The sequence below is a fragment of the Arvicola amphibius genome, chromosome 15 (genome assembly GCF_903992535.2).
Source record: "Arvicola amphibius chromosome 15, mArvAmp1.2, whole genome shotgun sequence".
Classification (NCBI taxonomy): domain Eukaryota; kingdom Metazoa; phylum Chordata; class Mammalia; order Rodentia; family Cricetidae; genus Arvicola; species Arvicola amphibius.
The window spans coordinates 52,562,919-52,589,811 of record NC_052061.1 but is presented as its reverse complement, the minus strand read 5'-3'; the positions used below and the strand labels follow the sequence as shown (position 1 = coordinate 52,589,811).

Below are 26,893 nucleotides of genomic sequence, written 5' to 3'. Positions count from 1 at the left end.
TTAAAAAGATTAAATTGCATTTATTTGTTTGTGTGTGGTGTATGTGCTTCGGCTAATGTGTGGAGGGCTGGGAACAGCTTGTGGGAGTCTGTGCGCTTCCTTCGCCGTGCAGTTCCTGCGGCTCACACACTCAAGCTGGCGAGTTTGGTGGCGAGCGTCTTTACCCACTGTGTTGTCTTGCTGTCTCCTTTAGAATTTGTTTTTCCATGTGGGGCTTTTAAAAAACAATTTAAAACAGAAAAAAATGTGAGAAACAAAACAGAAAGCAAATTGGGAGACGTTCTGTTGCTGCTCATCAGAGCCACGGATCAAAGAACTTCGCTGTGTGCTTCGCTGTGTGCTTCGCTGTGTAACGGCACTGCGTCCTTTCTCCCAAACATTTCCGCAGTAAAAACTTACAGTGAGTTAGCAAAGAGTTGGAGCCATGTTTGCAAGAATATCTGCAAATGCTTTTGGGTTTTGTAGCTCCACATTCCTAGAGGGAAGACTGGAGAGTGAGGGGCCTTGGAGGTGGCATCCAAGGGAGGAATCAGTGCTGTCCCCATGGTGAGGCGACAGCTGTGGTCTACACAGCCAGAGCTAGAGAGCCTTTGAGCATCTGTCCAGCAAACTCGGCTGTCATCAGGCTGGACGACTCAGGCCGACCACATCGAAAGGGCTGGAAAGCAATCCCGCTTTTATCTGTATTCATTTTGTCACACAGGTTCCTCTACCCAAAAACACGGTGGGAGAGCGGGATGCTTTCCGTAGAAGACGACAGGTCATTTGTCACGGGGTAGCACTAAGATTAAAACTGTCGACTAGGCCTGTGTGGGGAGTCTAGAATCCTCTGGAATTACTAGTAGGAAAGAAAAAAGCATTTCCGCTAAGGGTTCATTATACTATGACACAGTAGGCTGATCCTAACCTGGGATGGATATACTTCTGATTTTTTTTTTTTTTTTTTTTTTTTTGGTATGGCCGAACTCATGCCCCACATTTCCGAAGAAAGAGGACCGGCGTGGTTTTGAAAGCGCCTGCCCTCAAATGTGAAAAAAAAAACAAAAAACAAAACATACCCACACAAAAGCTTCAGAGTGTCTGTTGTAGCATTCCAGCCCTGGTAGACCTATCGGGATGAAGAAAAATAATAAATAAAAGGAAATAAACAGAACACCCAATGTGCTCAAACTGAGAGCAGATTCTCTTTTGAAAGATGTGTGTGTGTGTGTGTGTGTGTGTGTGTGTGGTGTGTCTGTGTGTGTGTTTCTGATGAGCTAAGTGTTGATTCTAACCCAAAAAGGCTGACAGTGTGAGGTTAGGTAACTGTCGGGTGGATTCAAGCCTCAGCGTGGAGACACGAGGGGGCGGAAAGATGGAGCCGCCTGTGGCTGCAGAATAAAGTTGGCCCTCAGTTATCCTTAGTGCCCTTGGCTCCAGAAGTGGATGAGTTACCTTCCAGAAGCCCCGTGTTAGCTGCAGGCCTGACTCGCACGGGCGGATGCTTCAGGCAAGGCGAGGGTTCACAGATGCCGTTTACAGGCAAATGCGTGAACAGCGTCAAGTGGCCCCTGTCCAGGCCAGAAGTTAAGGAGGGAGATGGCTATCAAGCACGGTTGTTGGGTCTGGCACAATCATTTTTTGCTGAGCTGAGCAGGAAAGAGAGAGATTTCTCTGTGGATTTGGCTCATGGCTACACAATGCAGCCTTTCATCTGTGTCTTCCTATTGGCTCGAGGGAAAAACAAATCTAGCGTGCACAAAGCCCTGTCCTGAAGAGCTGATGTTGCTCACCCGTGGCCCTGCAGAGCCCTGCACCTACGCTTTCCTACTTGGCTTTCCCCAGCAACTCAGACAAGCAGCCTCGTAAAGCGGTCGGGACTGCGTTTAGGTTGTAGTTCAAACTTTCCAGCAGATTGATTGCACATCCTATGATAAACAACAGCCTCCTGTGATAGCTTATGTTTGTAAGCCAGTGTGTGCGTGTGTGTAGAAAAACAGCCTGGTTGTGCTGAGCAAGGCAGCCGTGACCACAGGGCCATTTCTGCAGAATCCTCTTTTCCTGTGGCTGTCCCCCCTCGGGTCAGTGAATAAACGCATCAGGACAGCCTCTGGAAGGGTGCTCTGCTGCAGAGCTTAATATGCAACGAGTGTTTTTCCTCCTGTGTCAGCAATTAGCCACACGGTTTGGGATAGGAGGATTCCAGGGAGTCCAGGGCTTCTGCCGGCCAGGGGAGGGGGAGGAGAAAGTTCTGAAATCCACTGTGTGGCAGCTGTAAGGGGTAGGATAATTTAAGTAACCTGGAAGAGCTGTGGGTTCACAGGTTTCGGCAACAGGAACGTCTCTTGTTTTAAAACCCTCCTAAAGCAACATGTGGGCTTAGCCAAAAAAAAAAAAAAAAAAAAAAAAAAAAGCAGGCCTGTGGTTTGCTGATTGTATTTCCTTATTGCTATAATGGCTGCTGACGCAAGGCCTCCTGGGATTGCTGTGTGACCGCAGGCCCGACAGTTACCCTACTGGGTTCTGAAACCCAGCCGGGGCTTTCTGGACAGATGAGAAGTCTAAAAATTTCCCTTTTCATTTCCTCTCTGGTGTGACTTTGTCATTTTTTGAAAAGCTAAAAGGGAATTTTGCTTACGGTTTTAAGTTTATCTGGCCCGTGTAGCTTCCTTTTGCTCCCCCCACCCCCTCCCGAATCCTGCCCTCTGAAAACCCAAACTTAAAGACAAAAACACAAATTCCTGTAGACACTTACCCTACTCCCACATGGGTCTGTGTTTGGTTAATCTGCTTTCCAGGCTAGACATATAAAGAGGTAAATCTTTTTAAATGATGCAATATTTTAAAGACGCCCTCCGACACCTCCACGCCATCACTGGAGTCTGAGGCCAAGGGCACAAGGGAAACCCATCACGCCTTTCTGGAACCTTCGTCTTCTCCCCGTGAGGGCAAATGCTCCAGCACCTCTGGAGTTTCAGGATAACTGGAAACAGCTCCTATTCCTGGGCTGGAGCCCCCTCACCACACAAGGAAGGCTCTGTTGGGTAGAGGTGTGGGGCTGCCTGAGCCCCAAACATTTTGCAGCTCAGTTAATCCCCAGAGAGAGGCTGCTTCTCCCGTGACCCATAGACAGCCCGTGAACCTGCCTCTGGGTGACTGTCCCTCTTTCCAGCATGAAGGAGAGACAGTGAAAGGACAGAGAGCTTCCACACCCCAACCCTCTGCATTCATGGTCTCTGCATGCTTTGCTCCACGTGGTGAACACGCTTCCTTCCATGCACATATGTGTTCTTTATGCCGCTGGGCAGAGGCCCAGAACTCCTTTTAAAGGCAACATTTGGAAGCGGTATGTATTTCAAGACTCCAGAAAAGTAACAAGCGTGCCTAACTCTCACCAAAGCACGCCATACTGCCAGCTCCTCCTTGCTGGTCCTGAGCACCCGGAACCTGAAACCCAGAGCTGGAATGATTGCATGCCCCTCCCTCACATGCCGGATCAATCTGATTCATCGCGTCACTAACGCCACCAGGAAGTGCAACCCTGCCAAGAGCGAAAGTTAACAACTGCCAGAGTCTTAATGTTACAGAGAGGGCGGGAGGGATGCAGGCCTACTGTGTGTGCAGATAAGGTCCACGATGCACACTGGGCATGCTCAGGAGTACAGGGGCTTCTGGGACCCACAGGAGACCAGTTTTGGGATCTGCAGATTCTTGTCTCTGATATAAAATGGTATGTTTGCATATGATAGTCATATCCTCTTGCAAACCAATCACCTCTAGTTTTACTGTACCTAACAGTGTAAAGGACAAATAATGGCTATTATACTATATTGTTTTAGGAACTGCAGCAAGAGAAAAAAGCCTATAGTAAAGACATAAATATCCCCCCATTTGAAGTTGCTTAATTCCATGGCCAAAGAACTTACAGAGTCCTAACTGTATTGGATATGTGTACATGGGTTTCATGTGTTTACATGGCATGAATGCATACTTACCACATGTGTGAATAGATACTGTGCCTACTACTGTGACTGCGTGTGTCCATTGGGTGTCCCTGTATGCATACATGAGCATGTATTCAGAACATGTAGGAAGGTGTGCTATATGCATGTGCTTTGTTTGTGTGTGCTCTGTGAGCTTCATATGTATATACGCATTCTTGCATGCTTCCCGTGTGTGTAGCACACTGGATGCCACAGACCTGAGAAGCAATGACAGGAGACGCTGGTCATTTGTATAAGTGTGCATGTGTGGATACGTGTACCTCATGGTCTTGGTGTGAATAGTGCCCTGAAGAGATCCAAATTCAGCCTTCTGGGACCCAAGTAGATCACTCAGGATGGGTGATTCTCTTCTGCTTTCTGCCAGAAGACATGGAAGGGGGAAGCAGCAGCAGGGGGGCAAGAACCCAAAGATAGCACAAGTTTGTATTCACAAAACACAACTTCTCTCCCTCCATGTGGGACTTGAAGTCTGTCCCAGTTTCCTGCCTGCGACCTTCCTGTAAATGCTGACCCACTTCTGGCTATTTTTATTTGTTTCTTTGAACACGCTCACTGTGTGATTACAGTTGACTCTTGTCAACGTTGCTCTGATTCTTGCCCTGCCATCTGAGGCCCAAAGTGCAAGCAGCTCTTCTCTCCTCGGTCCCGCTAATTATGGGTGAGCTCAGAGCCAAAGGATGGTCGGGTTCTATTGGTGATGTGACCCACTTCTCCACAGTCAGGCACAAGGACAAGCGGCTGTACGCGGAGCTCTGCACCTGCCTGGCTTTTGTCTGAGGTTTTCCTCTCCGAGGCGAACCACGAGAGCCGGCATCTTGCCAGGTGTGTGTGTGTGTGTGTGTGTGTGTGTGTGTGTGTGTGTGTGTGAAGGGGTGGGGCAGGCTCCATCCTGGCCTCTCTCCCGGGCCCAGGGCAGTGAATGTATTCACTTATCTAGGATTACAGCCCAAGTCAACAGTGGAACCAGGAAGTGGGCTCAGGACCAGCCTGGCATGCGGAGTGTGGGTATTTACTCTTCTCTTCCAGCAAACTTTGATTTACCCTTTAATAAGTCACTGCCGAGGATGTGGCTCTGGAGAGGGTTGGCTTGGCACTCAAATCTAAGTCACATGTTGATAAAGAGGGGAGGGCAGGCCAGTCCTTACGTTAGTAGGCTTTATCATTAACCCCGAGTTTGGATGCGGGCTTGCGTTCAAAGGGCTGGTCTCCCGCTGTCCGAGCAGGTGGCAGTTCTTCATCGACTAGGTGTGGTGACATCCTAAGTAGGAAGGCATCATGACTGGCATAAGGCCCAGTGAGCACCTCTGGGGTGGAGGATGGGAGATCAGTGGCTCTGACCTCAGACGTCTCTGGCCTCAGTTTCCTCGGCTGTGAAATAAGAGTAGATAAAAAAAATCCAAACAAGCCAAGCTTATAGGTTGCCTTGATATCCAACAAGGGAGCAGATGAGAGAGGTTGGTGTGGATACGGTGTACAGTAGACCCAGGAGCAGCCTGCCATCAGGATTGGTGTCATATATATTGCGGTGTGCAATATAGTCTCTGCCTCTTCTTTCTAGAAATTTCTACAGAGCCTCTCTTCAAGAACCAGAGTCAAAGAGGCCCCCCTCCCGCCCAATGTGTGTGCATGTGTGTGTGTGTGTGTGTGTGCGTGCGTGTTTTACTGGGGACTGATAAAAAACAGGGCCTTCAAGGACTTTTAAGGACTAGAGCCAAAGAAGTGTGTGTCTGTGTGTCTCTGTGTGTGTCTCTTTCTGTGAGTGTATGTGTGTGTGTGTGTGTCTCTCTCTCTGTGTGTCTGTATCTTTTATTTTTAAATTCTGAGACAAGGCTTTATCTTGTCTTTGAACTCAGTATCCTCCTACTTCAGCTCTTCTGGAAGAGCTAAGGTGACCGGTCTGCACTCCCTGGCCTCACACCTCCCAGGGAAAGGACTTGGGACTGGTTGCCTGGATGGGGTGTTGGCTAAGGCTTTCTTTTCTCTTCTGCTGACAGCACTTCCTCATTAAATCCAGTACTCTGCAAAAACAGAAGAAACTGTGAGAAGAAAGCAGGCCCAAGGACCCTTGCCACACACTATGGGTGACTCATGGAGACGTGAGCAAGAGAGCCAATCACCTTCTGTGCTTAGGGCATTAGAAGAGAGGGGAGAGGGTTGCCTAGGAGAACCACAGAGGTGGGTATAGTGGGCAGATGAGACCCATGTGGTCCCCCAGAGTACAGAAGACAACAACAACCCAGGCTCAAGGCCACACTGCACTTTAGACTTCAGACTGCCAAGCACTAGAAATTCCAAACAATGTTAGTGATAAATCTCCTCTAGACAGCTGGCCCTTCTGCCCCTCTCAGGGCACAGGGATGAGTGGGGGCAAAGGCCCAGAGACAGAGGAATCTAAGTTGTTTCCTGTCTCCAGCAGTGGAGACTGGAGGAGACAGGTGCTCAGGGGTTCCCGGGGTCAAAGAGTCCCATGAGAAAGAGGAGGAGGGAGGAGGAGAGGGATTTGGAGTGGAGCCTGCCTTGGGGCTGAGACCAGGTCCCCTTGGAGGGAAGCTGGCTAGCAGACCTGTGGCAGACAGCCCTGTCCCTGCCTAGAAAGATGCCATGCTCCTGCCCAGGCCCACATTCATCTCCTCCGTCCACCCCACTCCCACCCCAGTGTTTTTGGGTCCCTTCCAGAGCCATTCTCCTGCAGACTGGTGCTGACCCATGAGGCAGGTTTATCTCATCCTCCCAATCAACTGATGAGGTGGTTAGAGCTGTGCCCATTCAACAGATGAGGAAACAGAGGCTCAAACAAGGGCCAATGACTTTTCTGTTCTGAAAGCAGAAGAGAAGAATCGTGGACTCATTAGATTCTGTGGTCTCTGAGCTTCGAAAGCCCTGGAGTTTCTGGGTGACACCTGCTGAGTTGAGGTAGCAGGAGTTGTTTCCTCTGTCAATTAGGGGGAGCGCAGGGTCCCACTCCCATACTCATTGGACCAGCTGAGTATATTCAGCATAACCCTGACTGAGTTTATGAGACACCCCAAAGTGTGCCCCTCCAGACTGGCAGAGACCCTTTAGAGACGATGCTCTCCTCAGAGGGCGAGGCTTCGCTGGCTGTGTGCTTTGGCAGACAATGTCTGTCTAAGGTGTCCTGTAGAAATATGTCCCTTTTGGTTCCCGGATCCTGCTAGAAGCTGGCCTCTACTCTCCCTAGAGCCTCCTTGTTCCCAGGAAGCTACTGAGGTGTAGACCCACCCTCTCTTGGGGTTTAGTCTAAGCCTTGAGGAAATTCCAGGAAAATAGGAGGAAGGTCCTTCATGGGCCAGCCTGCTGCAGGAGAGCATGCAGTGACCTAGGAGCCTTGTTCTCACTCACGGTCAATCCCTGTGTCCTCCAGCCTGGAGCCTGAGCTGCAGGGCTGTCCTGAAGGAATGGCTAGCCCCTGACCACAGGCCTGTGGGGACTGGCCCAGGGCCCAGGCCTCCTACGGAATAGTAAGTAGGGAGGGAATACTTAGGGCCTCTGATGACCAAGAAGCCAGGCAGTGTTCGGCTTTCCCCCTGCCTCCCTTAGAGTTTGGTTTCTTGCAGACTCTGGGTTCCACAGATGTCTCCCTTTGAGAAGGAAGCGGTGACCTGACTGGGTTATTTGTGTGTGTGGCCTTGTACAGTATCTACCTTTGTTCCAAAAAGCGGCAGCATAAAAACCTGCTGGGACGGGGCACTATGCGTTCAGTGGCTTGCACAGGAAATTGGAAATCAGAGACCTGAGATTGACCCCCCACTCCTCTGACTCACGCTTAAACAAACCAAACACACCCCCGACCTTTGCTCCCCGTGTCTGCGTCTGCAGTAGGCCTTACCCACCAGCAGCTCCCTCTCTCACCTTTGCTGCACAGGGCTCACCGGCTCACCAAAGGTCAGCATACAGCCAACTTCCTGGGGAAAAAAAATCCTTAAATGTGAGCTAATATTGCTAATATTGTGCTGTAAGCTGTGATTTTTTTTTTCTGAACAAAGTGAATTTTTAAAATATTTTTTTCCTCTTGAAAATTCCTCCTCCGTTATATTCATCAATGCAGAGACGGAACATTTGGCAAAATTATTTTAAGTAGCTCTCCAACCTGTGATCATAATTTCAAATCAAGGAATTTGCTGAGCAGCTGTGGGGGAGGAACAAAGGGTCCGGGCGTGATTTAGGGCTGGGGGAGGGGATGCCATGGGGTTTAAGGCCTGGCGAGCAAGAGAGGCAGCTGTGGAGGTGGGCTGTGCACACCGAGTGGGGAATAGGCCACACTGTCCTGTCTTGTTGGAGTTTTCATCTACTGAACCTACTACACACAGCACTTGAAAATAGACAGCCCCAGGGGCTAGAGCCATGGCGGCCGGCTCAGTGGGTAAAGTGCTGGCTGCTTCCTGTGCAAACCTGAGGACCACAGGATTCACGGAGAAGGAGGTGTGGAAGAAGGCAACCTGTAATCCCAGCATGGGAGAGGAAAGCAGAGGAACGGGGGAGCTGGTGCAAGTCAGGCTGTGGGCGTCAGCTGTCTCCCACTTCGCAGGTCCCTGGAATCAGGCTCAGTGTGTGGCTTCATGCATCTTTATTCAGTCAGTTTCAGGATCTCCACCTCAGCTTTTGAAACAGGCCATCTTGCTGTATCTGAAGCTCCCTGATCCACTACACTGGTTGGCCCTTGAGTTATCAGAGTTGGCCTATTCTCTCCCTGCTTAGGGCTGTTGACTGATGCTCACCACCATGCTGATTGTTTAAGTGGAGATCAGAACTCAGGCCATTATGATTGGATGGCAATCCACCCAGCTGGTTGGTCTTGTTTTGGTTGCCTATCCTTCTTCCCATTCACCCAGAGCCGTTGCCAGCAACAGCCCTGGTCACTGTTGGGTGGCCAAGCCTGTCATGCCGGGGAAGCGTGGAAGCCAATATTCAGCTCTGTTGCTCTTTTCCCTGTTCTTTACTGTAGCTCAGCCCAGCTCTGCTTTCTGAGAAAACAAGGCTGAACTTTGCTCAGCCAAAGCCTAATTTCTCTGAGGTCTGCTGTTTGCTCCCCAGCCCGCCTCCCTCCAGCTGCTCGACTGTTGACCAGTCTCCCCACACCTCTCTCTGCTTTCTCAGCTCTAGCACCTACTTCTTGGAAAGTAGCCATATGGGGCCAGGCTGATGGAATATGGGTCCTATGCTGGTTATGACCTGCTGGGCTTGACCTCACCTCCAAAGTATCCAGAAAGACTAATGGATGAGCTTGGTACTTTTGGAGTCACTGGGGCGAGCATGAATGAGCAGCGTGGCTCCAGAGTTCTAGGGTAGCTTTGCTTGACTCACACTTGAAGTTCCTTGCAGAATGCTAGAGAGAGACAGAGACAGAGACAAAGATACAGAGAGATACAGAGAGATACAGAGAGACAGAGACAGAGATACAGAGAGATACAGAGAGACAGAGACAGAGAGAGACAGAGATACAGAGAGACAGAGAGACAGAGAGATAGAGAGAGAGACAGAGAGAGTTGACAGTAATGAAAGTGAAGACCAATAGTAACAAAGAATGGTTTATTTATGGAGCCTTTTGTTCTGAAACTCTTTCTTCAGATATTCCTCCTCCTCTTCTTCTTCCTACTCCTCCTCCTTTTCCTCTTGTTCTTTCTTCTCCTCTTTCTCATCCTCTCCTCCTCTTCATCCTCCTTCTGTTCCTCCTTCTCTTCTTTCTCTTCCTCTTTCTCTTCTTCCTCTTTCTCTTTTTCCTTCTCTTTCTTTTAACTTTTATTACATTTATTCATTGTGTATATGCCATGTGCATTGTGTGTGTGTGTGTGTGTGTGTGTGTAAGGGCAACCGTGGGGATCAGTTCTCCCCACTGAGTCTCAGTGACTAAACTGGTTTGTTAGCAAGTCACCTTACCAGCTCCCAGCTATCTATCTTATCCTTCCTGTCTCTCTTGGCTTCTTTTTGTTTCCATAGAAACTACATCTGGGGACCCTGGGTCCTTATGCCGTCCTAGACATTGGAGTGATCCTTCCTATAGTTTTGGATCCTCTTTTCCCCTTTCATGCCCCAAATTTGATACTGAATGCTGGTGTGGCTACTGGAAAGATCCAGCCTAAGAGGACACCACACCAGTCCTCCTGTCTCACCTAGCGTCCTCACAGAACTCGCCTGGGCCATAAAATGGGCTTCAATTTTCCTGAATTCATTTTTTAAAGGCTAGATTTTTAGCTTGTCTTGCAGCACCACTGAGTAACTGCTTGCTTTGGAGGCGTCCGTTGGCTGACACAAAGAGGTAGCACCCCTGCACGGCACCCTATCCACGCTGCACCATGACTACGTCCAAGAACGTCTGGCTAGATGTTGCAACTGGGGGTTAGACACTACTGGTGAGTGGGCTTTATCCCTCCTCACCCTCTAACCTACCTTACAGGCTGAGTGTCTGACCCTTCCTGCGAGGCATTTTAGTTTGTGCCGTGGATAAGGTAGAGATCTCCTGGCAATCATTTCCCACCTCTAGTGGACTGGTAGCCCGCCATGGTTCCCACGGGTCATTCTATATCTTGCCCAGGGCTCTCAAGTTCTTTATCTCACCAGAGGCCTTGCCTCCTGCACGACTGCAAGGAGTTGAGGCCAGGTGTCCTCGGTACCTCCTCCAAGATCTCTCTAAAGATAATGACCACTTGTGTCCTTATCAACTAGGTCAAGAATTAGGACTGTCTTCCCTGAGTGTTCCACCTTGCCTCCCAGCAGATATCACCATCCCCACTCCAGAGGAAAATGCCCTTGATTTCCTATATTGTTTCGCCATTAAACTATGTACATAAATAGATTCCTATTGCAGCTTTATTCCTAACCGATGCTTGGGAGCCTCTATGGGCCGCTAGCTTCTGGCTGCTGGCCATGTTGGAATCCTTCGGGTCACGCTGACTTGATTGTGCGTCATGGTCGATATCGAAAGAGATTAGCTGGTGTCTCCTATGGTGACTGTGAGGTTATCTGTGGGTAGATTCATTGCTATTTGTTTTCTACATTTTCAAGATAAATCTGTTCGATTTTATAATGTTACATTGAATTTTTATGACTAAGAAATGTTCTTTGTCTATAGTTAATGCCTTGGCTTTGTATTCACCGAATTGTTATTTTGCTTTACTTTTAAAAGAGTTATTTTTCATGTCTCGACACATCTCTGTGTGAGTGTGCATGCCGAAGGGTGGTGCCGATGGAGGCCAGCAGAGAGGGCCGGGTCCCCTGGAGCCAGCAGAGAGGGTCGGGTCCCCTGGAGCCAGCAGAGAGCTTGGGTTCCCTGGGGGCCGGAGTTACTGATGCTGTGGGGCCCCTCATGTGGGTGCTGGGAATCTGAGCTCAGGTCCCTTGGAAGAGCAGCAAGTGCTGCTAACCTTTGATCTATCTCTCCAGCTCCAATCTGCTCCCTCTTGGCTCTCTCTCCTCTCTGTCTTTCCCATCCTTTCATTCATTTGCGCTTCACCATGGATTTGCTTCACCCCGACTTCCTCTCTTTTAGAAGCCATCGGTGACATTAAATTTATTTGTTAGTTTTTGGTTGGAAGAATCTCCACTTGGTTTCTGTTCCTGGTTTCCAAATACCTTCCCTTTCAAAATATTTATTTGCTTTATTGTGCGTGCGTGCGTGTGTGTACATGCGTGTGTACATGTGTGTCCCTAAGTAGGTGTACCACGTGCAAGCTGAGGCCCACAGACGTCAGAAGAGGCATTAGATCCCTTGGAACTAGTTATGAGCCACCATGGGGGTCCTGAGACCCAAACCTGGGTCCTCTGAAAGAGCAGCAAGTGCTAAGACATCTCTCCAACCCTCCCAATACCTTCCGAATTTCTCTTCCTTGGCCCCCAAATCTTCTTGCACTAAAGATTGCATGTCTTTAAAGTCTGCCTCTGATAGCTTTCTGTCTGGAGTTTATCGAGTCTATTCTTGTTCTGTCGGCCATTGCTCTGACAAGTCTTGCTAACCTTTCTTCCTGGTTTGGAGAAGCTCACAAAGCAATTAGTGGGAAGACTTGGAGGCCTCAGATCCATTCTCCTTTAGAAAGATTTGCTTTTTTTTTCCTTCAAGAGGCAGGGGACACTAGCAACCTGAGATGAGTTTAAACCAGTTTCATGGGTTTAGGTGATTTGAAGGTCACTGGCCTCAGAAACCCGCCTTCTTCTCATCAAAATTCACAGCCTGGTTTTTTCAGGGTGTTCATTTTGGTGGGTACTGGTACCCGTCCCTCTTGTCATACACACTTTGGGAAGTGTTTCCCAGTGTCAGTGTGCTGGCGGGTCTTATGTCAACTTAACACACAAGCTAGAGTCATCTAAAAGGAGGGAACCTTGCTTCTTGGTTCTGGGCCACCCGGCTAGCTTAGACCTGAAATAATCACACAGAAACTGTATTAATTAAATCACTGCTTGGTTCATTAGTTTTAGCTACTCTTATATTAATTGAACACATTTCTATTAATCTGTATATTGCCACGTGACTGTGGCTTACCAGGTAAAGTTCCCATCATCTGTCTCTGGCAGCTCCATGGCTTCTCTCTGACTATGCCTTCTTCCTCCTAGCATTCCGTTTAGTTTTCCCCACCTAGCTCTGTTCCCTGCACAGGCCCAAGACAGTTTCTTTATTAACCAATGGTAATCACAGCATACAGAGGGAAATCCCACATCAGAACCTCAGTTGAGAAGATGCCTCCATAAGATCCGGCTGTAAGATGTTTTCTTAATCAGTGATCAGTTGGGGAGGACCCAGTTCATTGTGGGTGGGACCATCCCTGGGCTGGTGGTTCTAGGCAAGCCAAGGCAAGCAAGCCAGTAAGCAGCACCCCTTCACGGCCTCTGCTTCAGCCTCTGTCTCCAGGTGTCCACCCTCTTTGAGGTCTTGTCCTGGCTTCTGCCAATGACAGACAATGCCGTGGCACCATAAGCTGAATAAACCCTTTGCTTTTTGGTCATGGTGTTTTGTTACAGCAATAGAAACCTGAATGTAGGGGAGGGAGGGGGGAGGAGGAGGGAAGGAGATGGAAATTTTTAAATATAAAAAAAAAATAAACCATGAGAAGAAAAAAAAAAAGAAAAAAAAAAAAGAAAAAAAAAAAAAGAAAAAAAAAGAAACCTGAATGTAGACAACTTGATTGGCACCTGGAAAGAAGCATGACTTCATACTTTGACCTCCTGGGCCTCCATTCCCCAGATTCTAGCTGGTTAAATCTTCACTCTTCCGTTAGTCATCTAAGGCATTCAGGGAGATGAGACGGGGGTGATGGTGGTGGTGTCAGCACGCGCGGGCGTGCACACCCACGTGGGTGAGTGTAGAGGCCCAGAGGATGTCACTCTCTAGCTTATGACCCTGAGAGAGGCTTTCTCACTGAAACTGAAGCAAGCGAGACTGGCAGCTAGCAAACCTCAGTGGTCTTCCTCTCTCTTCCTTCTACCGTGTGGGAATTATAGGTGAGTGAAGTCATGCCAGGCTTCTTCCAAGGGTGCTGGGGATTTGAACTTAGATCCTCAAGCTTGTGCAACAAACTCTCTTACCCACGGAACCAACTTTACAATCTCAGAGGATGCTGTTTATATATTGTGCTACTTGTATGCTTGGTACGAGTTATCCAGTCTGCTGTTTTCTGTCTCTAGTTTCTCTGGACAGACTTCTTGCCTTTGTTTTCTTTAGCCTTCAGGGGAGAGAAGGCCTGCTTCTCTCTCAAACAGGCCCTTCCTGTCATGGCCTGGTCATCTTTGCCTTCATTCTTGTCTAGAATTATAAATAATCTTCAGTTTATCCTGGGACACTAGAACCTTTCCTACAAACATGTTCAGCTGTCTTCTATACAAACACAACCAACTTTTCCCCCTATGGCCTTCCACCTTCTGTAATCACTAATCTAGATGGTGCTATTTTTGGTGAAAGTTCTTGCTGGAACAGTTTATCAACTTTGTTTCCCCACTCCAGATCCACACTGGCAGGCTTGCTTAGACCAGTGCTCCCAAGTGTTCCTGTCTTGACAGATTAGCTTGGCCAGGACAAGTTTACACATCACTGGAGAAGCGTGAAGAGGGAGCGAAGATGGAAAAAAATAGAGGCGCAGGAAGAGGTTTATAATGTTTGAAATTATGCAGCCCAGCCCGGAACTTTCCACAAAAACTTTCTCCTGGCTCCTCCTCTTTCCTCCCTTTTATTGCCAGAGTATCTGACTGGGCAACCCAGCCCTGCTGTCTCCATTACTCAAGCACACACTTGGATTTAAAGGGTGTGAGAACCGCCCGACTTGCCCACATAGGGCTTTAAAAAAAACAAATCAAAACAGAACAGGGTCTCAAGTAGCTCGGGGTGGCCTTCAAGTTCCTTACGTAGCTGAGGGTGATCTTGAACTTCTGATCCTCCTACCTCTACCTTCCAAGTATTAGGATTACAGGCATTCTCCACCATGCCTGATTTATGAGGTGCTGGGGATTGAACCTGGGGCTCTATGTAAGCCAGTTTCAGTCCTACAACAGGCTTCTCTTGGTTCGTATCTGGTCCAGTCCTTTGAAGACTTTGCAATGGCTTTACGTCTCTCTCTCTTGAGTTGCTCCTTCCCTGGGTGCTGGGAAGTTTGAGACTCTAGGATCTCCGAAATACTTGTTCCACTACACTTTCTGCTTCTTTTTTAAGGGGAGGGAGAGCTTCCTAAAGTTCCTTGTCCCTCTTCTGGTCTCTCTTCCCATTTCTCTTGGTGGACTCCTTGCCTTTGTTAATGGTGGCTCCATCATTCTTTTTGATGCCCAGAACTAGCTTTCTGGCCAAGGCTACGCAGTAGGGTTCCACTTTTACATGTCTCAGTGACCGCTGTTTATTTCTTCAGTGTGTCCTAGAAGCCCTTCAAAATTATTCTTAAAGTTGAGTTCATAGTTTCCATCCACAAACTTCCTCTTTCTTGTAATCCGCCCCCCCATGTGAATATCACGATACACCCCGCACTCATTTTGCCCCCCATATCAGGTACTTTTCCTTTAATATCTGTTTCTTTGTTCCCATAGACTTTGCATTCAAATGCCTCTTTCTAAAAAACAAAACAAAACCTTAAAAAAGGATATAAAAAAGTGTATTTCAGTAATAAGAGACATGGGTCAAATCTAGGTTCTATAGAGGCCCATCAGACACTACACACAACACTCACATATCCTGAATGTGGTTTTTCTCAGCCGTAAAATGGGAGCAACACTTACTAACTCACCAGTTTTTGATGGGATTAAATGATTTACAAATATACACAATACATATTGGAGATATTGTCTTCTATATAATACAGGCTAGCCTCAAGTTCACAGTAATCATTCTTTTTTTTCCCTCAGTCTCCTGTTCTGGGATTTCAGGCATGGTCTGCCATGCCCAGCTCATGAATGAAAATGTTGTTTCAGAATGTAATCTCCTTAAGAGCAAGACTCAATTCTAGCTAATCAATATAGCCCAAGTACTCACTGACTAGTGATCAAATGAATGAATGAATACGGCATAAGTTCCCTAATTCCATGTCCAATGCTATCATTGTGTCCACTAAGGGAAAGGTCAAGCCCAGCCAGTCTTGTCCTATTTAATGCCTCCTGATTCCAATTGGCCGCTAATTTGATGCTCTTGCTTTATTTTCACCTGGTTGAATGGTTTGACCTCATAGCCAATGGCTGCTAAGAAGGGAGAAGTAATCATGAGCTTCTAAGCCCACTCAGCCTTAGCTTACTGTTGCTTTCCCACAAGCTGGGCTGTCTGGCTGTCTAGCAGTTTAATGGCAAAGACAACTAACTGTCCCGGGTCACCAGCTCCCATCACCTCCTTTTATTTTTGCTTAATCGATCTAGGCCACTGCTTCAACTCTTCACTTCTCCCAATCTCTACTGAACAGTCTCTTGGGTTCCAGGCAGCCATATGGTCTACAGCTACTGTCACTTTTGGTTTAGACCTACTTCCTCCTCTTCGGTCTTACAGGTGGGGGATGCCGGCTATTGTTGTCTGGAAAAACTAGCCCTCAGCTGGAAAGCAGCCCTCCTCCCAGCATGCATCAGGCCCAATGTGCCTGTGTGCTCTTAGGGACACGCCAAGCCCTTGCCTCCCTCGTGGCCCATTGGACACAGCTGAAGACATTCAGCTGGCTCTCTGGCAATTGGGTAATTCACTTCTTCTCTCAGCTGAGTGTAGACCACCTGGCCATACCTTGGCCCACCCACTTCCTCGTTCTCTTGGCAGATGGTGTCTGGCATCTACAGTGTGTTTCTGCTTTCCCTCCTTCTCCACTATCCTCCATTAGGAAAAGTCCTTTCGGGGAAGAATAAGTAGAGGCGAGGAATGAGTACACGAGGTGGCATCCCGTAGAAGAGCTGTGAAGGTCACAGAATAATGTTTTGGGGGTTATATAGAGACACGCTGTCTCTCTGAGTCCATTTTCCGATCCGTTTAAGACTTTGAAACATCTTCTACCTTTTTGTCCTTAAGATGATAGACAGAAAAACAAAGGGTTCTCTCTGAATGACCACCCACGTCATCTGGGCTAACGATGACTACAAAGACGGTCTCTCCAGTCTTCATTCACACCCTCTTAAAGATGGTGCCCCACTCTGCCAAGGCAATAGGAAAATAAAGAATGATGTTGCCGTGTTGGTGTAGTTCACTGTTGCATCCAAGTCTAAGTCATTCTGTCATTCTTTCCTTTGGTATCATTGGCAATAATCATGATATAATCAATTCAAGATGAAATAGCAAAACTGTCCCTAGGTGTAGGAAAAATAAGAGCCCCAAGACACTTAACAGTAACTCGGGTATATAAAAAGGTCTAATGGTTAGCGTATAGTGCTAACGACGTAGAGTAAGTCCCACCGTAGTAAAAATAAGTAACGGTATCTTTTTTCCATCTTCGGAAAAATTTGAAGAAAGAATAGAAGTAATATCAGTCCTTAAAATAGAACTATTTATCTGGGTGTGCTGGTGCACACCTTTAATCCTGGCACTTGGAAGGCAGATGCAGGAGGATCTCTGTGAGCTAGAGACTAGCCTGGTCTATACAGTGAGTTCCAGGATAGCCAGGACTGTTCCACAGAGAAACCCTGTCTCAAAAAAGCCTCCCACCCCACCCCCAAAATAGGACTGTTCAAGAATAAATTAAAAGGCAGGACTGGGCAGAAGCTCAACTGTAGAGTACTTGTGCAAGCACAAGGACCTAAGTTCAAGCCCCAGAACCCTTGTAAAAGAGTGGAAACCTACAGATCACTGAAATCAGTGGCCATTCTAGTTTATAGGTAGAACAGTGAGAGACCCTGCCTCAAAACAGCATGGAGGTGGAACCTGAGGAATGACACCCAAGGCTGTCTTCTGGCTTCTCCATGCACATCCATCCATCCATACATACATATATGCATACATACATACATGCATACATACATACATACAAAATCACAAATTGTATTAGAGAAGCTAAGACTGGGACTGGGATCTGGAGAGTCTTCCTGAGGTCAGTTTTCTCCTGCTTTTAGGGAAAGCCTCCACGTAATCTCTGTTCCCCACCGGGTCCTAGCTCTCAAAGCCAAGGTGTGGCGTCCACCGGACAGTCCCCTGTCACTGGACCACAGCCCCAGACTTATTCAAAGTCTCTTAAAACTTCCCATGAACCAGAATCATGCTTTCTTTTTTAGGTATGATTTTGAGCTGAGTGCGGCAACAATGGCAGCCCTTCGGTGGGTCGAGAGTTCAAGGTCACCCCAGCTATGCAGTGAGTTTGAAGCCAGCCTGAACTATATAAAACTCTGTCTCAAAAAAGTGACTTTTGAGTGAAACAGGTCCTAGGTTATTCTTTTCCTGAGAGTTTCTTTCTGTCCAATGTCTAGACCCAGTCACGACCTCTGCCTTTTCCCTCTCATTAATGACACATCCCACCAAACTAAAGCATGGCTAATCTGTAGGGTCCAGAGAATGGTCTACAATAGCTATGCTTCCAGATTTGAGCGAGTGAGCTTATTACGTCTATGGAAAAACAAAGAAAAAGAATAAATAGCTACCAGTAGTTTTTACTTTTTAATTGTTATTGTTTTGCTTTGTGGTTTTTTTTTTTTTTTGGCTCTTTGTTTTGTTTTGAGACAGACTTCTCTATTCTTTAGCACTGGCTGATCTGGAACTTGATGTGTAGACCAGGCTGGCCTTGAACTCACTCACGGAGATCCTCTTGCCTCCGCCTCCCAAGTGATGCCGTGTCCAGCCTCAATCAATAGTTAAAGAGACAAATAGACAGGAAAACATCATCTGATCTAAGGCTCAAAATATCCAGCAGAAACCAACTAGGGAAGCTGAGGATCCCTGGATACACTTCCTCTTCATGGGTGAGCGTCCAACTTCTCCTTCCCACTGTGGGCGTCTTTATCGTGTGGGATAAACACTAGTTCCCTCTCCTGGAAATAGCTTCCTTCTGGCTCTTCTCAAGGATGTGGTGTTTTACTTTTGGGGCTGTTTTCTTGATCTCAGAGAATTAGGGGACCAGTTCTACCCAAACATGGGCCTCAGAGGACATTTTGAGACAAGGACTCTTGGGTCTGAAATGGGGAGGTGTCTATCCTGCTTCCGGACCCAGCTCCTCAGTGAGCACAAATAGCATGTGACAGTTTACCAATCTGAGACACATTACAGTTACGTAAAATGACTTTCAGTGAATACGGTACTTTGTAATTTTATAATAAAAAAGAGGCCTATCTCGTTTTATTTTCCTGACATTATCTTTCTATCTTACACTGAAACTGGCCTGTTGTAAAAAGATTTTTTTTTTTAAACAGGTCTGCCCTGAACTCTTACTGGCAAACCTCCTGCCACCGTCTCTCAGAGTATTGGATGACAGGTATGAGAGCTATCATGTCTTCATAACAATTTTCGATATATTGTTCCCAGTAGCCAAGAGATTTTGTTTTTCTTGAAACCTGCGTTGTGATAATTGCATTTTAAAATTTTCACTAATAAGAAAAAAAAGAGTCAAATCCATTTTTAACTACTAATATACACCGATTTCTTTCCGTTTTGTTTTTTGGCTACTCTTTTGAGACAGGATGACAGTATGTAGCTCTGGCTAGCCTGGGACTCTCATATAGCCCTGGCTAGCCTCAAACTTGTGCTCCTCTTACCCTGCTTCTCCAGTACTAGGATTATAGGCCTGCCTGCTCTATCGAGCCTCATTCCTTCTGTGAAGTACTAGAAATGTAGGCCCTAGCGGAAGCAGCCTGGAGAGGAGTTTGCAGAAGCCCCTCCCCTCCATGCACAGCTGGGCGCTTGTATTTCACCAGCCACGTTGTTACTCCTCTGTCTCCAGCTAGCATGCAGGCTACGCACTGTAGAGTGAAGATCAAAATACTGAAGCCAGCCTCGGGCCACTGTGGGTGACAGCGTGACTCACAAGGATGCCTGCGTGTTCCTCACACTCTGGCACCTTCTTACGCAGTCCTGCTATCAAGGGGGAGACTTTAAAATCATCATTTGGTTTCATGAGTTAAAAATAGCAGTGGCTTTGACATAATGTTAGCTTTGAGAGACCTGGGGATGATCACTGGTTGAGGGTGATGGGTCCGGCTCCGTGACCAGGAGCCCAGGTTTCGGAGGCCGGCTTCTGCTGTCTAGGTGTGTAGAAGTCTCAGGACTCACTCATCCTTCCTCTTTGGGACTCGTTATGGATGTCATGCACACATGATCTTCTGTTTTCTATCATCCAAAGCAGAGTTTAGTTGCCAAGACTGTAACTCAACTAACATGAGTTCCATTTAGTTCAGGGTTAATGTTAATGAACACAAGCTTCTCTGAGAGGTGAAGGTTCTATGTGTGCGCACGTGTGTGCACATGCACATGGATGAACACGTATGTGTGGGCGCACATGTGGTACATGAAGGCCAGAGGTCGATATCAGGGCCCTCCTCAATCATTCTTTAATTTTTAATTATGTTTTATTTATTTCTCATGTATGTGTGTGGAGCAGGGGAGACATGTATGCCGTGGCACATGTATGCAGATCAGGGGACAATCTGCAGGAGTTGGTTCTACCCTTTCACTATATGAGTACCAAGGAACAAACTCAGGTCATCCAAACTTGGAGGCCAGCACCCTACCCGATGAACCATCTGGCTGGCTCCATCTTACTTTTTGAGACTTACTCAGCAAGGTCAGCTGGCCATGAAGGGTTTTTTTTTTTTTGTGGGGGCTGGACTTCCTCATGCTAGTCTCTCTCCACCCACAAGGCTAAAGTTCTGACTCTTTATCACCCCCACCCCAGGCTGGAGGACAACTTCCATGTCTGTCTTCACTTTCTGGAAGTTGGAGTCTCCACATGACTCATAGTCTTCCGGGTTCGAAAGCTCCAGATTGCAGGATGAGAGACAGAGGGGGGAGGAGGCACATGGGAGCAGCTAACACAGGTCTTCCTTCCCCTAAGAGCTCCCTGAACCGGCCAGCACAGCTCCATAGCCTCCCTGGGGCTCACTTGTGTCTCTGGAGAACATGCTCAGCCCCGTTCCTTTATCAGTGAGGTGTTAGGTGACAGGGGTGACGAAGGCTGACGTCCTCTCCGGTATGAAGCTGTATGCAGAAGCACAGAAAGATTCAGGCTCCTATTGTAGCAATTTCGGCCACGACTCTTGTCTCTTCTACTGCACACTTTTCTCTTTGATGGATGGGAGCCATGGCTTAGCAACTTTAGAAAGGGCGAGCCTCTCTGCGGAGGCCTCCAGTCTCTGCAGGAAGGTTCCTCCTCGCTTGTCTTGGGTGGAAACATTCCAGCTGAGTGACTGAGGAAGGGGCTGTACTCCCTCTCTCTTTCATTCTTTCTCTTTCTCTTAATATATGTGGGTATGGTACATGTGGGTGGGCTGCATGCCAAGGTGTTCTTGTGGAGGTCATAGGACACCTTTGGGTGTCAGTAGTTGAAACAGGGTCCCTTTGGCACTGCCTATTTTAAGCTAACTGACTTGCAAGTGTGTAGGGCTGTCCTGTTTCTCCCTCCTGTCTGTCTACCCAGGGGTCTCACCCCACGATGACGTGAAAGCCACCTCTAAGGAGCGTAGGCTGCTGTCACCCTGCTCTGCTGTCACAAACACAGGACAGAGGACCATGGAGGAGGAAGTCCTGCCTGGAGGAGAGCTACGGCTAGAGGAACAGGGTGGACTGGGGCAGTCACGCTTTGAGATCACGCCTCAAGCCCTGGGACCCCATATGAGTCGGACACTTCCTTCCTCCCAGCGGGCACTGGAATAGCTCTGAGTCAGCATCCTGACTCCAGGCTCTTCTTACATGAAAGCGTATGTGGAAGAACCAGATAAGCACAGCCGGCAGATCTTGCTTTGGAGTTACTGTACTCATGCATGGCGGGGCTGGGCTAGAGAGTCATGCGCCGTGAGAACATGTGCCGTCAGACAGCTGGCAAGGCGCTGAGGAGGAACCAAAGGGCTCTGGGAACCCCCAAGCCAGCACCTGAGAATGTAGTGTACTGAAGGTAGAATCTTACCAGTCTCCCAGACTTTCAATTTCCCCTGTCCCTGCTCAAGTGGGCAGACAGTCTCATCCCAATTATAATGAAGTTCTGCAGACCTGAAAATGGAAGAAAAAAAAAAAAGACATTGTTTTCCACAGTTTTGGAAGCTGGATGTCTAATGTGACCAATATGTCAGCATAGATCGGCTCTGTGAGGGCATCTTCGACGTGATAGCCCTTCCAGCTGTGGCCCCACATGGTGGGAACAGAGTGGGGTCCCTCTCTCTAGCTCCTTTCACAGGGCCCTCACTTTCATTCATGAGGGCCTCACCCTCATGACCTAACCATGCCCAAAGGCCTCCTCCTCCTCCCATCATGCTCTTATACTTCATCCCCAGTGGAACAGACACCGATGCCCACATCTCTGCCACGTCAATTGTTCCACAGAAACTGGGCACTGAGGCAGCACCCCTCTTCCCCTTTTGTAAATGAAGAAAGTGGCTCAGAGAGGTAAAGGGATGCACAGGGAGGCAGCTGACGGGCACAGAGTCAGGTGACAGCCTAGAGGACAAATGCCAGGCCCATGGTCTCCCAGAGAGCTGGTGTAGGAAACGACGCTGTCACTTAAATCTTGGGGGCGGGATGCAGCCAGGTTGGCATTCTCCATTTTGGAGCTCACATGCATCCCGAGCATCACAAGCGTGCGTGTCTACTGGGGCACTAATTGGCGAGGCGGTGCTTTGAAGGAAGAGACACGTGTTCTGAGTTAGCATCTGGGCAGGCGGGGAGGCCGTGGTGATGGGCACTGCCACATCGTCGCACCTGAAGATGTCATCACAGAGCGATGGGATTGACGAGATGCGGAGCAGAGCGGGGAGGACAGTCCTGCTGGTGAGTCTGGAAGGCTGACGACAGCAAGAGATGACCTGGGCTTGGCTGAGAGGAGGTGCTGCCTGGGCAGAGGAGAGGGCCAAGCAAGGGGAGCGCAGCTGACCTGAAGGTGGGAGGGACACATGGTCACAGGGGTGGGGGCAGTCTGCGGGCATCCAGACTTCCTGCTGGAGTGCAACAGGAAGGAAGGTTAGGAGGGGGTTGGGTAGGTGAGAATCCTGGAAGGCCTGGCAGGGGGTGGTCCAGAGGGGGTGATGGGCTCTTAAGGTGGGATCTGCCTTCCAGAAGGAAGGGGGACAGTGAGGCACAGGAGGACAGGGACAGATGTCAGAACAGAGCCTGGCATGCGGATGGCCCTGGGCATGGGAAAGAAGAGGTCTGAGAGAGAAGACATTTTCTCTTTGCTTATTATAATGTTTATTTAGTTTGTATGAGTGTTCGGCCTACATGTGTGTCTGTACACCACGTGCATGTAATGTCTGCGAAGGCCAGAAGAGGGCATCAGATTCCCTGGAACTGGAGTTACAGATGGCCGTGAACCACGAGGTGGGTGCTGGAAACTGAACCTGGGTCCTCTGCAAGAGCAGCCAGTGCTCTTAACCACTGAGCCATCTCTCTAGCCTCCTAGTTATTCTAAATTTTCTTACAGGTATGTGTGACGTGTCGGGTCTCTTCTGCCCCACCCTGTCCCCCCATTCTCCCTTCACTATCTCCTTAGAATTTCATATCTGCTTTCATTTAATACATGCACACAGGATGAGATGTGGTCATATAAGATGGAGAGATCACATATGAGAGAAAACATAGCATCTGTGTTTCTGAGACTGACTTACCCTATTGTCTCCAGGGTCATCCCTTTTCCCATGAATGACAGGGCTTTGCTCTTCTTCATGAATAAAAAAGGCTCTCTGGTGTATATATGGCATTTTTTCCTTTTTTCCTTTTTTGAATTCCCAGGTGTTTATTGTTGATTCAAGGTCAGACTTGAAGCAACTTTAGTAGACATAACCCGTCGCAGTAATAAACGTTCTGCACGTACGCCCTACCACTCAAGGGTCAACTGCCTGCCTGTTTATAGTTTAAGTACTGAATTTTAATGTACGGCATTTTTCCTATTTGTTCCCCTGCTGTTGGCTGTCTACATTGGCCCTGTATCTTAGCCTCTGTGAAGCCGTACCACAGCAAACACGAATGTGCAGGTGTCTCTGCGATGTGTTAACTTAGAACACTCTGCTGACTCCTCCAGAGTGATGGAGCTGGTCACATGGTAGGCCTATTTCTTGGTTTTTGAGAAACCTCTATACTGACTTCCATCGTGGCTGGACCATTCCACATCCCCACCAGCGAGGTTTATGGGAGGAGACCTTCTGAAGGCGAACAGATGGGCCCTCAGACATCTCAGGGATATCGAGGCCTTGAGTCAGTCAGACGAAAGCTGACCAGATAGCAACAGACCCAGGAGGCCAGGAGGACCTTGTTGAGCTGCCTGGGTGAGACTTTGTGGAGGTGAGGGAGTGACAGCCACCACATAGCTGGCCTTAGGACATCTGGAGACAGCAGAAAGGTCAGACAGGGGTGTGTGGAAAGGGGCTGTTTGTGCAGAGTGACCCTGGCCAGGCAAGGCTGCCAGTGGGTGGCTTCTCTGGGGTGGAGAGGCGTTTGGAGAGGGGATCAGAGCAGGGGCTCAGGAGAAGCGCACCAGGGCAGTACAGAAGTATCATTCAGAGGTGGAACGGACACAGGTACAGCTGTGCTCCCGTGTCACGGGTGGGGTGGGGTGGGGTGGAGTGGGGGTTCTCAATGCAGGCTTTGGTTTTCAAGGGGCTTTCACGCACACAAGAAGTACGGTGGAAAACAAAACCTTTCTGAGTAGCAGGCAGGAACTGAGCCTGAGGACCCCTTTCCCTTCTCTGCATCCGCCATCTCTGCCGAGAGACCAGTCACATCCCTCGTGTGAACAAAGAAAACCGTGGAGGGGTTTGGACTCAGTATGTGTATAGTCCTGGGAGCAACTGTCTTCGTTTTTTAGAGCGGGGTAGGCAGGACACAGCAGGGGAGGAGGGGAGTGAGGTAGTTGCCAGGCAGGGTTCTGGAAGGTATGCGTGCGTGCGTGCGTGCGTGCGTCCTGCACAGTTGTGTGACTGTCTAGGGCTATCCTTTCCAGGCCTTTTTCTTCATGTTTCAATTTCTACGGTGGCCTCTCGATGCCTGGAGCAGGAGAACAAAAGGTCTTTGAGGTCATCTCGAGACAATTGCTGACTCTTGTCAACACAGGAGGCTTTCACTGTCCTGGGGATGGTGATGCTGTTTCTGACAGAAGTTTTGATTTAAGGTAATTTAGCAACAGAGCCCAGTGTTGACAGGATGGTGCAGATGTTATGCAACCTGCCTCATTTCAATTTTGTTGTTGTTGGTTTTGAGACGTAGTCTCCGGTAGCCCAGGCTGGCTTCACTATGTAGCCAAGGATGGCCTTGAACTTCTGATGTTCCTGCCTTCACTGCCCGAGTGCTGGGATTAGAAGCATGAGCCACCATATCTGGCTTATGCAATGCTAGGGATGGAACCCAAGGCTTCAAGCGTGCTAAGCAAACCTTCTACAGACTGAGTTTCAGCCCAGCTCTCCTTTCTTTTTCAGGTGCCTTGGGTTTACCATCCAGAGAACCTGTCTCCAGGCCCTTCCAGGCCTTGAGAAATTGTCTGCTGAGGATGCATGGGTGGCAGTCCATGGGACATAAACAGGACAAAGGGCCCATCTTCTGGTGCTCCCTAAATGGGGCAGAGCAGACAGACAGGTTGTTATGGGATATTTGTACACTGTGTGAAGATATATTTCTGTGACTGGTTTAATAAAGAGCTGAGTGGCCAATAGCAAGACAGGAGGTGTAGGTGGGACTTCCTGGCAGAGAGAGGAAGGAGGAGGAGGAATTGAAGCATAGGAGAGAGACACCAGGAAAAGCAGAACAAACAATATATGCAGGAGGAGAGGTAACAGCCATGTGCCATGTGGTAAAATGTAGATTAATAGAGGTGGGTTAATCTAATTTATAAGAGCTAGATGGGAACAAACCTAAGCTACAGACTGAGCTTTCTTAATTAATAATAACTCTCCATGTCATTTGTGAGCTAGCTGGTGGTACAGAGAAAGACTCATTACAGGTGGTTTTTGCGTAGGACCACATAGTAAGTGTTTTCTGACTTGCAGATCATATTTTTGGTCCCAACTGTCCAGTGTGTTCTCTGTGTGGAGACATAGCCATGGGTAAGTGGTGTGGTATGTTTCATTGAAATTCTGTGTTGGCCCCATTTGGCCCATATTTTCAACTGCCTAAATTAATTTTTCCCTCCGAGCTTCTACAGGGCAGGAATGCGTTCTTGCTTGTTCGTCCTGCCTAGGCCTGGCGTGACTCCCAGAGAGCCTCAGCTATAGGTGCCGAGTGATCATCCAGCTATGGACAGATCTCAACCTGAGTTGCTGTGGACCAGACAGGCATCCATGAGAGGAGACTAGCACCCCTCCCAACCCTGATACACAGAGCCAGGTGGACCCAAGGGAGAGGAGGGAGGAGGAGAAGGTGAGGCTGGCATGGGGGGGGGTTCATTGAAGAGTGCAGGCTAGGGAACAAAATGAACAAATACAGAAGAGCCACGCACGGTGGGTGATGATGACGATGGCCGGAATGTGTCCCCACGAGCTCACGCTCTACAGGTTTGTTCTTCAGTGCAGACTACTCATCCTCCCTCAACTCCAGTGCTTACAGGCTTCTCTCCCTCACCCCAGACTCACCCACCATCCAAGCCTGCAGACCTGACCTAATGTGCGTGCGGGAGGTGAGCCCTCAGCGGTGTTGCTTGCCTGGGGGAGGGGAGGGGTTAGAGGCTTTCTCCTGAGAGCCGGCTTGGTTCACGAGAGATGGTTTTTGATAAAGGAGAAAGACGGGTCCCTCCCCCCCACTTCTTCCTGACTTACTGTCTCCCAGGTGATCGTCGCATGATGCAATCTGCCACGATCTGGCAGGCTCAAGGGAGCCTTTTCCGGAGCTGACACCATGTCCTTGAACTCGCAATACCGTGAAATAAACTGTTATTGTTATTATAAAGAACCCTGACTCTGGTATTTTGTATGAGCAGTGAAAAGCAGATGAGGTAGACTAGAGAATTAAGTGAGGCCAGGGAAGCAGCAAAGACACGGAGGAGCGCTGCCATGGAGGTGGCCTGCACCATTCTGGAGTCAGTCAGTCCCCTGACGGAGGAAAGGGCTTTGTGGACAGGGCCTAGGGGCAGAGCTCAGCAGCCATCCTCCCCGGTTACTTCTTTTCTCTCAAGCACTAACACACGAGGATGTTGCGTTTCCGGTGTCCAAGGACCACATGCTTTTGGGTGGGGGGGGGGGCATTGATCCCAAAGGCGAAAGGAGCATCGGGGATGGCACGGACCTCCCGGCACACAGCGTTCCGGCCTTTGTGTATCTCCTGAGGCAAGACAGAGATGTCATAACAGCTCTCTACGGCGATCTCGGCTTTGGGGACACAGGGTCAAATTTGGAAACCATTCTGCAAACACACACAG

The 26,893-nt window shown here is 48.6% G+C and overlaps 1 long non-coding RNA gene across 12 annotated transcripts; it reads right to left on the bottom strand.

Moving 5' to 3' along the window:
• Nucleotides 1–26,636, bottom strand: LOC119801866. 12 transcript variants are annotated; one of them, XR_005283310.1, is made up of 7 exons: nt 26,295–26,636; nt 21,470–21,552; nt 7,854–7,906; nt 2,735–5,351; nt 1,435–1,628; nt 1,059–1,108; nt 1–214 (listed from the first exon to the last, which is right to left on the bottom strand). It is a non-coding gene; the product is annotated as an uncharacterized LOC119801866 (long non-coding RNA). The 12 variants fall into 12 exon arrangements; XR_005283302.1 differs by having other exon boundaries at nt 2,735–7,906; XR_005283303.1 differs by lacking the exon at nt 26,295–26,636 and adding an exon at nt 22,258–22,423 and having other exon boundaries at nt 2,735–7,906.
• Between the last annotated feature and the right edge of the window lie 257 nt (nt 26,637–26,893).